At 38.7% G+C, this 18,138-nt stretch overlaps 1 long non-coding RNA gene across 1 annotated transcript in view; it reads right to left on the bottom strand.

Annotated features, from left to right (window-relative positions):
- Positions 1-3,778: 3,778 nt before the first annotated feature.
- The window catches only part of LOC130542158 (uncharacterized), a 38,249-nt gene continuing 23,889 nt past the window's right edge, over positions 3,779-18,138 (bottom strand). The window contains exon 2 of the long non-coding RNA XR_008956513.1: positions 3,779-5,461. This is a non-coding gene — a long non-coding RNA (uncharacterized LOC130542158). The remainder of the gene's footprint in view (positions 5,462-18,138) is intronic.

An 18,138-nucleotide genomic window follows, 5' to 3' on the forward strand; every position in this document is an offset into this window, starting at 1 on the left:
GAGTCTTCTGCCTGACGTGCAGATTTTGGATTTGCCAGTCTTAGTAATCACATGAGCCAATTCCTTAAAATCTCTCTCTCCGTATATATGTATATGTATACACACACACACACACACACACACACGGACACACACACAAATTCTATTGATTCTCCCTCTCTCTGGAGAACCCTGACTAATACAGGGGTATTCTGATTTTGATGGGAAAGTCTCCAGTACTAGCATACCCATACTCATATTCATTTCCATGCTGGCATCCCTCACATACTTCCCAGTGCTGATGCTGAAGGAGCTGGTTATACCTGCTTCTCCCCTGACAGTGTTCATGATACACTCTGGGTGTGACCCCACCTGGGTTAACAGTTATCAAGGAAAGCCTGGTCTTTGGAAGTCGAACCCTGGGCACCTACCCCTGGTACCTCCTTAACCTCACTCATTCCAGTGTGTTCTCTGAGAAATCACCCAGTTCAGCTGGCTCTAAAGGTCACCTACAAACCTTCCCAGGACTGAAAATCAATCCTTAGTTCTGAGTCACACCAGTTTGCATCCTCTGCTGGGTTCATGCAAATGTCAAAGCAGCAGGAAAGTGCCACAGTAGGAAATGGCAATCAATCCTGCCCCAGAGAGAGCAGGCCACCTGGCAGCTCGTGTACTTGCTAACTAGAAGCCCTGGACACCACAAAGGTCTGCTCCTGCCTTTAAAGTCCTTAATTCCAAAGTCTTCATTTTCTCATTGGGATTGGCCTGGATCCAAGCGTCTTGGGCACTTCCACGTGGTCTTGCCTTTGCTCACGCTTCCCCTCTGTGTGGTATGCTTTCTTCCGTTTTTCCACCAGAAAACTATCCATTCTTCCAGCCTTGCCTCAAATGTTACATTGTTTCTGAAGTCTTTCCTGACCCCTGCCAGGAAAAGTTAATTACTCCTTTAACTGTGTTCCCAGAGACATTTAAATTTCTTCTGAAGATTAGAAAGGACACATTAAAAACATGGTCATATTAACCAAATATTCAGACATCGGCCCAATGAAAGCTGTTCGAGAAAATGTCTAAATATGAGAAGGTGCAGGTTTTCCTGGTTCTAGTCTATTCTCTCAGGACCAGTCTTAAAAAAATGCAATTTGTAAACAGAGGCTCACAGCCCCGGATAGCTCAGTAACGGGCTCCTTTCCAGAGTTGAGGATCCTTATAAATCAGACATAAGCCTCAAATATCAGAACCCCGAAATATAAAAACGTACTGTGCCATGTGCATGAGGTAAGTCCTGGTCATTCCTCTCCACTTAGCTGGGGGTGAGCGCCACAATTATAACTGTTTCTATTATAACCACCCTTGTTACCTCTATCCCTTAGATCCTTCATCCCTAAGAGTGAATGGAATTGCACTGTCTTCGAAATAGTCCGAGTAGCTATTAATTTATTCCAGTGGAATGTCTTAATAAAATGACCCCCAAACGTTCCAAACCAACACATGTCAAATCCATTTAAATGCCAGAGAAATTTTTCTCCCCGGGGCTGACTTTAGCACACATCATGTGCTCAACTTAAAGGTGATTTGCAAAAGAAACAATAAATCAGAGCTAATCATGGAAAGAGATGTTGGACGGGATTGCCAACAGACTGTGCTAAGAACTACCATAAACACTCCCTGATTTTTGCAAAGTTCATCTGTCGCCTGGAGCCCCTGGGAGGCAGCTTCAGTTCGGTAGCGAGCTTAACAATCAGGTTCCCTGGGCGGGCCACATTCAAACATGACACAGAGGTACTAAAATAATCTTCGTCTTACCGAAACTCCCAGCAATCTGTGTTTTTCTCCACCGCGGCGCTAGCGGCGCCATTTTGGCTTTTATGCCAGATAACCCAGCTCATCACTTGTAATACTTATCCAGAGGCGGGACTGGGTTCCGGCAGCTTCTGTACATCCTGCTCTGTATTAGTGGCTGGCACAGAAGAGGGACTGCCCCTTCTATGCTTGGTCAAGAATCAGTCCCTGGCTGAAGTGTCTTCTACCTCTCTCATACCTTGGCCTTGATGTTATACGATGATAAAGGCAAATCCAATGATTCTTTCCCACTCTGATTATCCCTGGCCACTCAGCAATATTTTATACAAATCCCCCTTCTCCTGAAAACACTCGTGCAGGTGGTCCCCAGGGTGCCACACTGCCCTAGTGTCCTGCTTTGTAGCAGCCCTTCTCAAGTCGAGAAGCCTCTTCTTTCAGACCTTCCTGGAGCTCAGGCTTCCCACTTCCCCACACTCACACCCCAGGACCTCACATCCAGTCCGACTGCCTTGAATCCATCTGTTATGTCATTGACTTCTTCAAGTATCTCCTTCTCTGGCCTCTCCCCAGAGCTCCAGAAAAATCCACACAGCAGACATCCCCTTCAAGCCGGACATATGGAGCAGCTCTGCGCAATCATATTATGTTAGCACAAACAGCACTCAAATAGAACTCTTTTAAATCCTCTCTCAAAACTGCCCCTTTGACTTCCCCACACCCATAATGGGCACAATGATTTACTTACTCAGGCAATATGAGATGTATGTCTTGTGCTCAAACCCCATGACAACTCCATCAGCAAATCCCATCAGCTTTATCTCCGGCTTTCTGATGACTCCCTGTCACCACCACTCCATCCACATCACCACTGCCTCTCCCCTGGACCATGGCTCAGTCCCTAACATTAGTGATGGTTTTAAAGCATAAATCAAATCACATCACGTCCTTCTTCAAAGCCAGTCCAGGGGTGCTTGGGTGGTGCAGTGGGTCGAGTGCGGATTCTTGGTTTCGGCTCAGGGTTGTGAGATGGAGCCACACTTTGGGGCTCCATGCTCGGTGTGGAGTCAGCTTGGCTCTCACTCCCCCTCTCCCTCTGCCCCTCCCCTCCTCAAATAAATAAATACATCTTAAAAAAAAAAAAAAAAAAGCACCAACCTAAAACTCCTCATTACACTCAGAAGTGGTTTGGTTTCTTTTTTTGAGGAAGTGGGGAAAGGTAAGGATTAGAGGGAATTTTATTTTTGTTATTGACAATCTTAAACGTATTTTTGGGGCAGGGGTGGGGCATTAACAGAGATCTCTACTATATAATGCTCCCTTCCTCTGGTTCCAAGTGCTATATTGAGATGAAGATCCAACCATATCCCATTGCAGCTTAAACCCTTCCTCGGCTCCTCATTGGTCTTGGACAAATACCAAAAGCACTGGGTGTTATATGCAAATAATGAATCATGGAACATTACATCAAAAACTAAGGATATACTATATGGTGACTAACATAACATAATAAAAAATTAGTATAAAAAAAAATCCTGCTGTGGCTGGCAGACCCTGCTCACTCCCCTCCTCCCCCCTCCAACACCCCCAAAGCTGCAGTGAAGCAGAAAGAGGCCTAGATGGGAAGAGCTCAGACCAGCATTCCTGCCTGACACCTCCTCCCAGCAGCCCTCCCTGATTTTACCCACAGGAAGTTCATCCCTTCAGAACATCCCAAATCCTTCCCTTCACACCCCGAGGCTGGACAGGACCAGGTCCCTTTACAACTCTGACCACCATTCTTCCCATCCTTCACCCTGTTCTCCCCCACACCAGCCTTCTGGCAGTTGCTTACACAAGCTCATTCCTCTCGGGGCCCTATTTCCTCTGCCTGGACTGCATCCCCCCAGATCACCACATGTTCACACACTTTGCTCTTACGATCTTCGAAGACATCTCCGCAGAGTGGCCCTTCCTATCCATAATTGAGCCTGAGCTCCCTCTCCCCTTTTCTGCTTAATTATTTAAATTGCATTTATTTGTTTGCTACCTGTCTCCTCCCCTGAAATAAAACCAGGGAGGAAAGGACTTCTATGAACTCATTCACCACTGACCGTTATTGTAGTCTTGGCTGGCGGCTCAAGCTGCCCAGAGCTGGCTCTGCAGGCCCAGCCTATGTGCCTACAGAAAAACACATCCCGACACTACTTAGTGATGGCATCTCTGAGATACAGAAAAAGGAGTTCAGCTGAGCATCTGAACGTGCTTCTTTTGTTGAATGAGCCATTTGCAAGGACCTTTATTTCCCACACCTGTGCCTGAGGATTGCCTGAAGGATTGAACAGGCATGAAATTAGAACTATTCCAATTGCAAATGCACAGAAAGCCAATTTCAAAAAGCATATTCCAGAAAGAAGGAAGAGTGGAAGGAGAGGAAAGATGAAGGAAGGAAGCCAGAAAGCAAGCAGCTGTCCAACAGTGACTTCAGATATGGCTCAGAGCAGGATCTTTAAACAATGTTGTTAGGGCACATTTTCTCTCCCATCTCTTGCCTCACTTTTCCTCCTTATGAAAGCTGTATTCGCTCCTGCTATAAATATGCTCCCTCTATGCAGCAAGGGAGTAACAACTGTCAATTCCAGGACTGTATTCATTAAGTAATTCCAGTGGAAAGAGGATTTCTCTCTTCCAACAGCCTTTTATCAATCCCACGAATGACTCAAGGGGCCTGTATGTCCACCACTGGACAAATTCCTTGTCCACGGATACAGGCCTGAGTGCAGTGCTCACCCCCGTGGTCTAGCTGAAGAGCAAGAGAGCTGGGGCTGAACAATGTGTTAAGCAGCCAAACTGAAGGAGTGGGAAATCCGAATCTAGTAGAACCAACCAGGATTTAGGAATGTCTCTTTTATCCCAGGTCCAACAGGTGTTTTTCGTACCAACCTGCACAGTCTTTAGGTCTAGAAGAAAATCTTTGCACTCATCAGTGATGAAGTGAGCACACACTCCCCGACTCTGTATCTGCTCCCAGGTGGACCTTCTATGTTCACAGAACAAAACAAAACAGAACCACCCAACATGCTCACAAACGCCGGAGAAGCCCTAGAGCCAACCCACCAGGACAACAGCAGAAATAAGTAAAGATCAACAAGTCAAACTCAAAAAGTGAACTAAACAGGTGAAAACGTCAGCACACTTATTTATCTACAGTTCCCCCTTCGCTGTCGTCTGGAATTACGGTTTTAAAGACCATCCATCTACTGATAACTTTCCAGTCATTTCTCCACACAGACCTCTCCCCTGAACTTCACACTGGCAAGTCCAATTCTCTACATGTGAGCTGCGCTTACATACCCAAGAGGCAGCTCAAACCTACAACATATAAAACAGAAGCCCTCCTCTTCCCAAATCTGATCCTCTCTCTGTCTTCTGCTCAGAGGTGGCAACTCCATTTCACTTCTCAGGCAAATAGCCTTGAACTTGAACTTATCCTGAATTCTTCTCTCTTCCATCTGACATCCAAAGCTTCAGCCAGTCATGTTAGCTCTGCTTCAAAATATATAAAAAATCAACCTAGAGCTGGCACTTCGCCACCGCTGCCACCTGGCCCGAGTCACCAGCTTCCCTTACCTGGGTCACTGCTGCAGCCTTTCGGTTGGTCTTCTGGCCTCTGTACTCAGTGTCCAACCCAGAAGCCAGAGTGGTCCTGTTAAAAAAACAAACAAAAAAGTAAGATCATGTCACACCTCTGCTCTCAAATCTTCTGCTGCATGCCCATCTCATGAAACAAAAGTCAAAGCCAAGAAGCCCTGTGTGATTTGGTCCCAGGTGCCTTCCAGACATCACTTCCTGCTACTGGGGCCCTCGCTGGTTCAACTCAAGTCACCTGGACATTCTTGTCAGTCCTCCTATACATCAGGCATGCTCCTGGTGAAGGCTTTTGGACTTGCCCTTTTTTCTACCTGTAATCCTCTCCCCTAAAAATCTTTACCTTCTTTGTTTGAAAGCAGCCCACACGCACCCCCATGCAACACTTCCTCTCTCATTTCTTCACTTTTCTCCAGATCACATCTCTCCACTGATGTATAATGGGAGGGAAATTTGAAAAGCAAGAAACTAAATTCTTATTAAAATGTTATTTACTTATTAAAAAGTTAAGCACTAGCAGTTTTATATGTTTGCTTATTGCCTGTGTCTCCCCAATAGACAACAACCTCCATGAGAGTGGGGATGTGTGTGTGTGTGCGTGTGCACACCTATTTTGTTCACCACTATACCCTCAGTGCCTGGAACTGTGCCTGGGATGTAGTAGGCGTTCAGTAAATATGTGCTAAATTAATCAATTATCTATCTGTAAATTTCTCTTGCCCAAGAAAAGAAAAAGCAAAATATATGGTTTAAAGAAAAAGCCTCTCTTGCCTCTTCTTCATCCTCTCTCTTACACAGACTTTAAGAGGCAGAAAAATATTTTTAAGAGCCCAATATGCTTTTTGAGCCCAATATGATAAAAGAACGTATTAAATAAGAACTGTTTGAAATAAGATACAAGCATAGCAAAATGAAATATATAGTCACTGAAATAAAATCAGTACATATACATAAAATCAATTCATATTGTACAGAATAAACTTGAGAAGGATCCCCAGAATAAAGGCCAAATGAATAAAGTTATAAAAAAAATATGCACAAAGGGAATGGCATACTTGAAGGACAAATCTTAGAGAGAAAACCCACCAGTAAAAGAATAAATGTATGGATGAGAACCAATAATCGGAGGTAGGAGAGGATAAAATATTCCAGACCTAAAAAGGCAAACCTGACATCAGAAATTGATAGTTTAACATCTTCCAGAGAAACTTAATGAGCAGAAATAAATATTATGACATAGCCTCACAAAAATTTAAAACTTAAAGAATATTTTTAAGGAGTCCTAAAATCAACCAAACTGGGGGAAAAAATTGACTACAGTTTCTTTTCAATTATCTCCTCTATGATAATAAATGCCAGACAACAAGGAGGTTTACAGCAGATGGAGGAGGAAGGTTTATGATTTAGGAATTTTATAAATATCTATGTGCTATTCATATGTTAGGACAACATCTGTTAAATAACTACACCTGCAAATGAGGAATGTTATTTAAAAAAAATCAGCTAACAGATGAAAAAAGAAATTTACCACCCAATAAGTTTTTTTACAAAAATTGACTGATGATATATTCCAGCTCACCAAGAGGTTAATAAAACTATAAGTTCAAAAAATGAAGGTATTTAATAGAAAATAACTACCAGTAGACATGGAAACTGGTTAACTGCCTGGAGATAATTCAATAAATACATTAATAGCTATGAGAAAAATAATATAGTCTAACAAATACAATTTTAATTAGTATAATCATAGTAACTGAAACAGAAGGCAAAACACACATTTATTGAAAAAAAAGGACATGTTACTCCAAAAGATTTGTTTTTTTTGTGTGCGTTATCTTCCAGATTAAATTTATGGAAGTGTAAATCTGCGTATACAATGATGGAATGGATAATGGAAGGGAAATTTGAAAAGCAAGAAACTAAATTCTTATTAAAATGTTAAGTACTACTAGAATTTAAAAGAGACTATCTCCCTTCAATATACAAATTTTTGGAATAAACCTAACAAATGTGTGCAAAACATGCCTGGAAAAAAATGTAAAACTTTTGAAAGACAGTAAAGACTCAAATAAAGAGAAAGAAATGTCGTGTCCGTGGGTCAGAATATTCAATTTTTTAGACATTTTATTTCTCCTCAAATTGAACTTTGATTTAAATGCAATTCAATCAAAATCCCAGAAATGCTTTTTTTTTAATAGAACTTGGAAAGTCAATTCCAGACTGTATATGGAAGGGCAAAAAGCAAGAATAGCCCTTGAAGACAAAAAAGGTAAAAGGATTTGCATTATCAGATCTTAGGACTTATAATAAAATTGTAGTGATCAATCACCATAGTGTGGCACTAACCTAGGGATAGACAAATGAAACAGACAGAGGTGACGCTCTGAGTCTCTTATACATGAAAATGTGATGTATGGCAGATGAGGCATTGAAGATCACAAGAGAAAGGATTGGTGCTTAATATATTGTGCTAAGACAACTCGTTGTCCACATGGGAAAAATAAAATTGGATCCCTCATCACAGCACACTCACCACACCAGAGGCTTAAAGACTTGAATTCAAAAGTCAAAACCTAAAAAACTTAAACATATAGGAGAATATCATTATGGTCTCAGGTAGGGAGGAACTTCTTCAATAACATGCAAAAAGAGGTAATGAAAGAAATTATCAATACATTCAACTATCTTAAAATTAAGAACTTCTGTTCATAGAGAGATACCATGAAGAAACTCTCATACACTGCTAATTGGAGTTAAAATGGTACAACTACTTTGAAAAACAGTTGGGCACTCTCTTAAAATTTAAATGTACACTGATCATACACCCAGCCATTCCACTGCTAAGTATGCTAAGACAGAAAGAAATACATGTTCATCCAAAGGCTGCTATGAATGGCTTTGTTTTTAATAGCCTAAAAATGGAAACAATGCAAATATACAACAAAAGGGGATGGATGGGGGCACCTGGGTGCCTGGGTGGTTAAGCGTCTACCTTCAGTTCAGGTCATGATCTGGGGGTCCTGAGATCATGCCCCATGTGGGGCTCCCTGCTCAGCGGGGAGTCTACTTCTCCCTCTCTCTCTGCCCTTCCCCCTGCTCCCACTCAAGCACGGGCTCTCTCTCGCTCTCTCTCTCAAATAAATAAATAAAATCTTAATAAAAAAAGGGGAGAAAGGATAAACAAATTGTAGCATATACATATAATTGAATATTACTCAACAATAAAAATGAACTAACCATATATGCAACAACATGGATGAATCCAAAATAATTGCACTAAGTGAATGGAGCCAGACAAAATGGAACGCACACTGTATGATCCCGTTTGTATAAAACTCTAAAAAATGTAAAATAATCTCTAGTGACAGAAAGTAGATCAGTGGGTACCTGGAGATGGGGAGTGTAGGGAACAAGAGAGAAGGATTACTAAGAGGTACAGGAAACTTTTGGGAGTGTTGAATAAGTTCACAATCTTGATTGTGTTGATGGCTTCCTAATTAGGCAGATGTCAAATTTTATTTAGTTGCACATTTAAAATATGTGTAGTTTATTGTAGGTTAATCAAAACTCACTTAAGCTGTTTTTTTTTTAAGATATCATAAAGAAAGTAAAAAGACAAGCCAAACACTGGAAGAAGACTATATGCAACACATATAACCATCAAAGGAATAGCATTCATTATACATATTTTTTAAACTCCTTGAACCCAATGAGAATAAAGCAAGTAATACTAGAGAAACAGGCAGAAGACATAACAAGCATTTCACAGAAGAGGGACCACAAATGGTAAATAAACAAATAAGAAGATGCTCAATCTGATTAGTAATCAGGAAAATGTAATTTTAAAATCGTAATAATGTACCATTTTACTACCATATATTTATTAAAAAAATTAAAAGTCTAACAATACAAAGCATAGGCAAGGATGCAGATCACTAAGAACTCTTACACATCTCTGGGAAAGTTAAAATGGTATGCCACTTCAAAAACCAATGCAGCCTTAACATTAAAACTGAAGCTCTTCATACCCTATAACCCACTAATTCTGTTCTCAGGAACACACTTTAGAGAATCCTTGCTTGTGCACATTAGTAGATGCCTAAGCAACATTCGTAGCAGCATTATTTATATTAGTCACAAACTGGAAAAAACTCAAATGCTCATCAACCAGAGAACAGATGAATAAATTGTAGTATATTCTCTCAACCAAAAATTTATCAGGATAAATACGGATATACTATATCGAAATGCAGCAACACAGATAATTCATAGAAATATCATATTGCAGAAGAAGTACCAAGTTGCATAAAGTGGGATACAATTTTTAAGAATTAAAAAAAAGCAAAAGCAAAGAAAGCATTGCTTTAAAAATGCAAACATATGTGACAAAACTTTAAAAATAACTTCAATGTACAAGTCTTTCACCTTCTTGGTTAAATTTATTCCTAGGTATTTTATTCTTTTTGATGCTATTATAAATGGGACTGTTTTCTTAATTTCTCTTTCTGTTGGTTCGTTAGTGTACAGGAATGCAACAGATCTCTGTATATTAATTTTGTATCCTGTGATTTTACTGAATTCATTTATTAGTTCTAATCATTTTTTTTTTTTGGTGGAGTCTTAAGGGTTTTCTATATATAGTATCATGTCATCTGTAAATATTGATGGTATTACTCCTTCCTCACTGATTTGGATGCCATTTATTTCTTTTTATTATCTGATTGCTGTGGCCAGGACTTCCAGTACTATGTTGAATAAAAGGGGCAAGAATGTGCATTCTTGTCTTGTTTCTGATCTTAGAGGAAGAGCTTGCAGCTTTTCATCTTTGAGTATGAAGTTAGCTGTGGGTTTGTCATGTATGGTTTCTATTATGGTGAGATATGTTCCCGTTATACCCACTTTGTTGAGTTTTTTTCATAATTTGGAGTTTTTATCATAAACTGATGTTGAATTTTGTCAAATGCTTTTTCTGCATCGATAAAGATGATCATAAGATTTTTATCCCTCATTTTACTAATGTGATGTATTACATTGATTGATTTGTGGATATTGAGCCATCCTTGCATCCCTGAATAAATTTCATTTGGTCATGGCATAGGATCCCTTTAAGGTATTGTTGAATTCAGTTTGCTAATATTTGTATATATGTTCATCGGTGATATTGGCCCATACTCTTTTTTTTTCTGTACTGTCGTCTGTTTTTGGTCTCAGGGTAACATTGGCCTCATAGAATGAATTTGAAAGCATTCCATTCTCTTCAATTTTTTGGAAAAATTTGAGAGTAGATATTAACTCTTTTTTAAATGATTGGTGGAATTCACCTGTAAAGCCATCTGGTCTTTGACATTTGACTTTTGTTTGTTGAGAGTTTTTGTTTTTGTTTTTTTAAGATTTATTTATTTATTTTAGAGAGAGAGAGCAGAGGGCAGAGAGAGAGGGAGAGAGAAACTTTAGCAGACTCCTCACTGAGCTTGGAGCACAACGTGGGGCTTGATCCCATGACCCCCCAGACCACAACCTGAGCTGAAACTAAGAGTCGGATGCAAAACTGACAGTGCCACATAGGGACCCCAAGAGTTTTTTGATTACTGATTCAATTTCATTACTAGTAATAAAACTGTTCAGATTTTCTATTTCTTCTGACTTAGTCTAAGAGAATGATAAATCCCAAAGACTAGTGCTTACCAATGAAGGGAAGGCTAGCAAGAACACACCAGTGGATTTATTGGGATAAGATTCCTTTGAGTTGAATGCTGATGTTCTGGTTAAGCTGGGTTCCAGTTAAGTTGCATGGTTACAGTTACCATGGCAATATAATAACACAGATTTATTTTTATAACTTACATGTGTGCTTCAATATTTTGTATGTATCAAATGGTATAAGATAAAAACATTTAAAAGAAAAATTTTACACTTCTTAGCATGATAAGTAGTCAGTTAATATACAGATATATAAGAAAATTGTTAGAAATGCAGTAAATTGTTAGGTAACAAAGAACAATTTACAAAAGATAAATGTGCCCAGAAAATAAACTTGGAAAAAGATTCAATCTCACCTAAAATCCAGAAAATTGCCCCTTGAAGCCACATATTACTGTCAATTAAATTATCAGCTATTGTATAATTATAATTCTATTGTACATTTAAAATCCTGGAAGTTTTATTGTTATTTGACTAAGATACTACTGAAAAGTCAATTATCAAAACATTTTATAATCTGAAAATATTCTTACACTTTAAGCCAAATATCTTACTTTTGATAACCTTTATTTTTATAGTGTATTCATCATAGTGAAAAGTAAATATTCAACAACATAAAAAATTAGGAAAATCATTGTAAATCTCCTCAAAGGCATAAAAATTGATAGTTTTTAACATTATGTAACAAAAAAGCAATGTTAATAAACATTAGATGAAAAAAATAAGGATGTATACACATACAACTATACTTTTAAAAAGGACGAAACCTATAAAAAGTCATGGAATTAAATACTCCAGAATTATAACACTAGTTTTGTTGGGTTGATAACACCACAAGTAATTTTTTACTTTTCTCTACATTCTGAGATTTTCATATGTGAATTATATTTCGTCATTTAAGAAAGTTAATAAGAAAATGAAAACTAATGTTTAAGTATTAGGCTTACCATTACAAACAAATTAGTTTTACCTTCCCCAAAGTCATAGGAACATTATCCAAGTTGGCACTAAAAAAAGCAAACACCAAAAAAATAAAGAATAAAAAAAGAAAACCTAACAAACTGAATTTAAAACCCCATAAGAGTTAAAAAAAAGAAAGCTAAATTTAGTTGGAACGGTGGATAAAATTAATAGAGAAATATTTCCTTGAGTTCATATAAAAGGACAAGACAAAGAAAAAAGTTGCAACAGGCTTTTTCTCTCCACGCGGAGTGGTTCATTTTTTCAGAGTGAGCAAAGAAAAGAACACAAATCCCTAAAACATATTTTTCAAATGAGAAAGTACATCCATTTGAACTTGACTTTTAAGGTACAGACATCTGTAAACAACAGGACACAAAGGTGGGGAATTGGTGTGCATATCTATTAGCAGACAGCTGCTTATAATTTTGGTTTAGAGTTGGAACACTATTCTTGGAATAACCAATTGTGTTCAATTTATAACAGATGTAACCAAGTGTGTATTACAGTAAAATGCTAGTTTCCATTAAGTCAAAAGTTCAATGAATAAACAAGCCCTGTATGTAAGCAGAATGACATTTATTGTTCCGAACCAAAGAATTCACTCTAATCAGTGGTGGACAATAATTATTCCATTAAGTACAGTGTTCTTAATTTTATTCTACTTGGAAGAAAGGGGGAAACTAGCTCATTTGTTGTGTTATATTTAATTATGTCTTAAACATAGGGAAATACCTAAACATTTCACATGAATCAACATTTCACCCACATAACCATCTTTAATCTAAGGAGGGAAAAAGTCTGATTCAAGACCTAGTTCACAGTCTCTCTATAGTCCTTGCATAGTAACATCAAATCATGCCAGCCTTCCTGCCAAAGAGGCTTTCTATGTGCCTTTTAATGGGTGTCCCTAACTATGCTGTTGCCACTGAAGTCCCTCTCACAGACCATTCTCAGGGCAAGTTTCCAGAAAGACTGACTCAATCGCACTATTTTATGAAAACCTTCAGTTTTCAGTACAGCTCTATGGAATGGGCTGAGCCACGGTGCAGACAGCAGGGTAGCTAGAGTCCAAATCCAGGGTTTAGAAAGGTAGAAAAATGCCAGAAACATAGAAGCGGTTATAGTTGAAGACATTAGAGGGAAGGAAGATTGGTGAGGTCAGCAGGCTGGAGGCAAGCACTTTGCGAGAAAAGCTGGTGTAAAATATTGGGTATAGGAGGGATCCCACTGGGTAAAACTGAGGCAGACACAATGGCTTCAAGTAGCTGGAAGAATGGACTTGGAGGGCTTCAACTTCCACCCAGGACCAAGGTCATGGCCAGATGTGCAAATTCTCCTGGGTGTGGGACAGTCTGAAGGCGAAGTTATCAGATAAGCATGGCGTGTCTTCCTCGTACATCAATTAACTCAATGACAAGTAATCAAAGCATAACTCATATTAAAATAATTACACACATATTATGGAAGGGAATATAAAATTACATGAATTTTTAAGCTGCAACACAAGGGCTTAAATAAATTTTGATTTTTTTTTTTTTTTTTTTTTTTTTGGACCACTTCGGGCTAACTACCCAAGTTTGGAACTATGCCTTCATTCTCTTCCTCCTTTAGGGATACTTATTTAGGGGTAAAATTTGAGAGAATCTGCTAAGTTACCCAACATGGTAATAAAAATCTTCCATAATCAGCTTCCTGTCCACCTTTCAAACTTATCTTCCCCTATAATAAATAAGTCTTCCCCTGTAATAAATGATAGATGATAGATCGATCGATCGATCGATCAATAGATCTAATAACACTGTGGAAAAAAACTTGGGAAACATCTTAAGAATGCTAAAAATTCTAATTCTACTAACTCTGTGTAAAAAATGTACAAGTATTGGGGTGCCTGGGTGGCTCAGTCGGTTAAGTGTCTGCCTTCTGCTCAGGTCATGCATGATCTCAGGGTCCTGGGATCGAGCCCCGCAACAAGCTCCTTGCTCAGTGGAGAGTCTGTTTCTCCTTCTGCCTCTGCCCATGCACCCTGCTCATGCTCTGTCTCTCTCTCTTTCTCAAATAAATAAATATCTTTTTAAAAAATTTAAAAGTGTACAAGTACAAAGTTCTCCTTTTACAACTTCAAATATTCACAATTAGAAGTTACTCATGAGCCAGTCTCAACTACTGAGAAAGTTATGAAGCAGGAATAAATGTGCAAAAATGAATGTGCACAGCACAGAGTGATAATGCAAATTAAAGCTCACTCATTTTTGTTTTAGAAGAGACCAACATGCCATTACTATTTGTCTATTTAATTTGTATATAAAGCCCTAATAAAGTGACTTTTTTTTTTCATTTTCCCAGGACACAGCAGTTAAGAAAAAGAAAATTAAACAATCAGAGGGGGAATGGGAATAGTGCCGGGAACAAGTACACTGACAGAAAGTGGAAGAGTTAGAAACAGTGACAGCAAGAGCTAGAAACTAATCAACCGGATACAATCATCAAAAAGCAAAAAAGTGTAGGGCCATTCATTTCAGAAACAGATCAAAGACATCACTAGCCCTACAAAAGTGGCATGGTCCATGAAAATCAGATGGGCTGATGGTCCTGGTGGTGGATTCCTCAATATCCACTTGACCCCAAATTATAACAAGTTCATCACTCTCTGCTGGCCAGTGACTGGTCTTGAAATGGGCATGTGAACCAATCCTGGCCAATGAGTTCTGTGACAAGGTCTGTGTGATGACCCCCAAGAATTCATTGGCCATTTGCCACAGATGGAGAACAGTGCCAAACACAATGGGTAGGGCAGAATTAAACAAGGAAGAGAGGAACAGCTAGACCCAAGATACAAGACCCAAAACCCGCCCATCAGGAACTGTAATATATGAACTATAGTATCTACTTGCTCAACTGGGATTTCCATTCCATGCAGTCCAAAGCTTCTCATTACACAGACTAAGCTATATTTAAGAAGCCAGATACATTTGGAAAATATTTTTATCCAGATTTATTTTAATTGAAGATAATTAATAACAAATACTAGGCAATTTTTTCTTTAACATGACAATGAGTATCCTAATCCAGGAGCTAATAATAGATTTAATGGGAAGTGCTAAGACTTCATATATATAAAATATATTTTAATTTATATATATGTAATTTTAATTGTGGTAAAATACACAGCAGAATTTACCATCAGAACCATTTTTTAAAAGATCTTTTTATTTGTTTTAGAGAGGGAGAAAGAGAGAGAGAGCACAAAAGCAGGAGGGGCAGAGGGAGAGGAAGAGAGAATCTCAAGCAGACCCAAACCGAGCCCGGAGCCCAGTGTGGAGCTTGCTCTCAAGACTCTGAGATCAAGACCTGTGTCGAAACCAAGAGTGGGACACTTAACTGACTGTGCCACTGAGGCACCCAACCATCTTAACCATTTTAAGTCTACTATTCCATAACATTAAATACCTTCACATTGATGGGTTATCCAGCCACCATTTACCCACAGAACTCTTTTCACCTTGCAAAGCTGACACTCTGCACACGTTAGACACTAACTCCCCCCCCCCCCCTCCCCCAGCCCTTAGCAACGATTCTACTTCTGTCTCTATGAATCTGACCACTCTAGGTGCCTTATAATTGATTTTTTTTGTAACTGGCATCTTGTACCTAGCATATCAAAATTCATGCCTGTTCTGGCATGTGTCAGAATTCTCTTCCTTTTTAAGACTGAATAATATTCCACCGTGTGTGTCTGTGTGTGTGTGTGTACCACATTTTATTTATCCATTCATCTGTCAATGGACACTTGGGTTGCAATGGCAAAATATTTTTAAAGCAAAAAAGATAGGAAATCCGAATAGAAACAAGAATAATAAAAGAAAATATAGGAAACCTTGTGTACCTGATTTAATGCAAAGGAAAAATTCCAAAATTTTTATTACAAGCACCCACTCTGTGCGTTTAGGCATCAGGGCTGATTTCTTTTCAACTCTGAACAGGTGGGTTTATACTAATTACTTCCATTGTCCCAGAAGGCAAATACTCTGATTCCTAAATAAGGGAAGTTTTTCTGGAAGTTTTTAACATCTTATTTATACTAAAGGTAACATACTCAGAGAACATTCTTAATTACTTTCATTGGTCTGGATCGGTTTAGGTAACCAAGAGCAGGGATTATTGATTTACTTATATTTTTATAAGCAATGAAAGAGAATAGCATACTCCAGCAGTGAAAGCAATAGCAGGATTTCATCATTTTTTTTAAAGGAATAAAAGATGTTATTTATAATAGTGACCCTGACTCCAACAGATGATAATGTTTTACCTATTATTTTACCCACATGCTGTGGGGTCTGAGAGCCAGGCAGGTGAAAGGTGACAACTCTAAGACATTAAGTTAAAATAAGACTGGAACAGGAAGCCCTAACCCGCTTTCCAATTTGCCTACTGGTGGCACTTTTTGGGTAGAAGTGGTCAGGATGGGATGAAGGAGTGGGTTCCGATGGCAATTTGGAAGTTCTATCTGACTTTTCAAGGGCACTCCCTCAGGGAAACTGGCTAATTTCCCAGATGTTTTATGAAATTCTCACACATTTCATTCTAAAAATGATTTTTTAATGGGCCTTAAAAACTAGGACTTAAAGACAACAAAAGCCCATACAAAATTGGGTGCGTAGAAGCTATTATTAATGCCCTGAATCCAAAAATATTCCTAGGGTCTTTGATAAGTTAAAAAGGTGTCAGTGGAATTCATACCTTTTCATTTTAATTTTCTAAGCAAAACCCAGACTCACAGGTTTTTCATCCCTTAGAGAGCATGAGCCATTTCTGTATGGGTGACCTGTGAATGTTACTGTAATAATTCCAGACTTAAAGTGGTTAATATATTGAATTTTTATCTCTGAAATTTAGGACGGGTTTTCCTATCCCAGAACAGAGTATTCTTACATTATGTCCAAGAGGTAGCTTTGAGATTCCAATTCCCTTTTTTGTTTAACCAAATGGAACATTGAAGGCAAAGAGAAGAGTGTAAGGCAGTTGAAAAACAAAGTGGAAAGGAGCTCATGGGTTTTTGGATTCCTGTTACCTCTACTTTCATCTTTCAGGAAGTCCTTTATTGATGTTAACACTACTTCAGCCCAGTCCCTCTGCCTGTCTCACCTCCTTCTGTTGCCCCCAGCAATTCATTTCATCCTTCTATTCAGCTCAACCTCAAAATCCAGCTCAAAGGTCATTTCCACAAAGAGATTTTAAAAAATAACCCCCGGTATTCTAATTGGTTTCTTTATTCAGCACTTCTCCAGGATCTAGATATTTCATTACCGTTTACTGTACATTATTATAAAGTCTTGGTAAGCAACACTTCTTTAAAATTTTAACTTTATTTTATCAAGTCACACTCATAGGTTGAATAGGTTAAATGCTATTGCAGAGTTTAAAAACAAAAATACTAGGACACTATCCCACCTCCTCCCCAAACCCCCTTCTTCTACCCTCGAGGCAAACACTTGAATTTCTCAGCTGTTTGATCTGGCATTTACCTATCTCCTCATTTCCACATAATATGTATATATGGCTATTTCTTGATTTAATGAGGTGAACACATAACACAAAATTAACCATTTTAAAGTGTGCAATTGGGTGAAATTTAGTACATTCCCAATGTTGTACAACCACTACCACTATATACTTGCAAAATATCTCCATCACCCCAAAGGAAAAGCTCTTACCCATTAAGCAATTTCTCCCCATTCCCTCTTCCCCCCAGTGCGTGGCAACCACCAATCTGGGTTTGGTCTCTATGGATTTATCTATTCTCAATATTTCCTTTAAAAAAAAGTCATTCAGTATATAACCTTTTCTGTCTGGCTTCTTGCCATAATGCACTGGAGTTTCATCCAGGCGATAACAGGCATCATGACCTTGCTCCTTATCATGGCTCAATAGTATTGCACTGATTGCACACACCTGCGCAAATACGTGTATTGGTCTGAATACCTGTTTTCAATTCTTTGGGGTACATACTGAGGAGTGGAACTGCAGAGATACATGGTGATTCTATGTTTACCTTTTGGAGAAGCCATCAAGCAC

This window comes from Ursus arctos, unplaced genomic scaffold, assembly GCF_023065955.2.
Source record: "Ursus arctos isolate Adak ecotype North America unplaced genomic scaffold, UrsArc2.0 scaffold_30, whole genome shotgun sequence".
Classification (NCBI taxonomy): Eukaryota; Metazoa; Chordata; class Mammalia; order Carnivora; family Ursidae; genus Ursus; species Ursus arctos.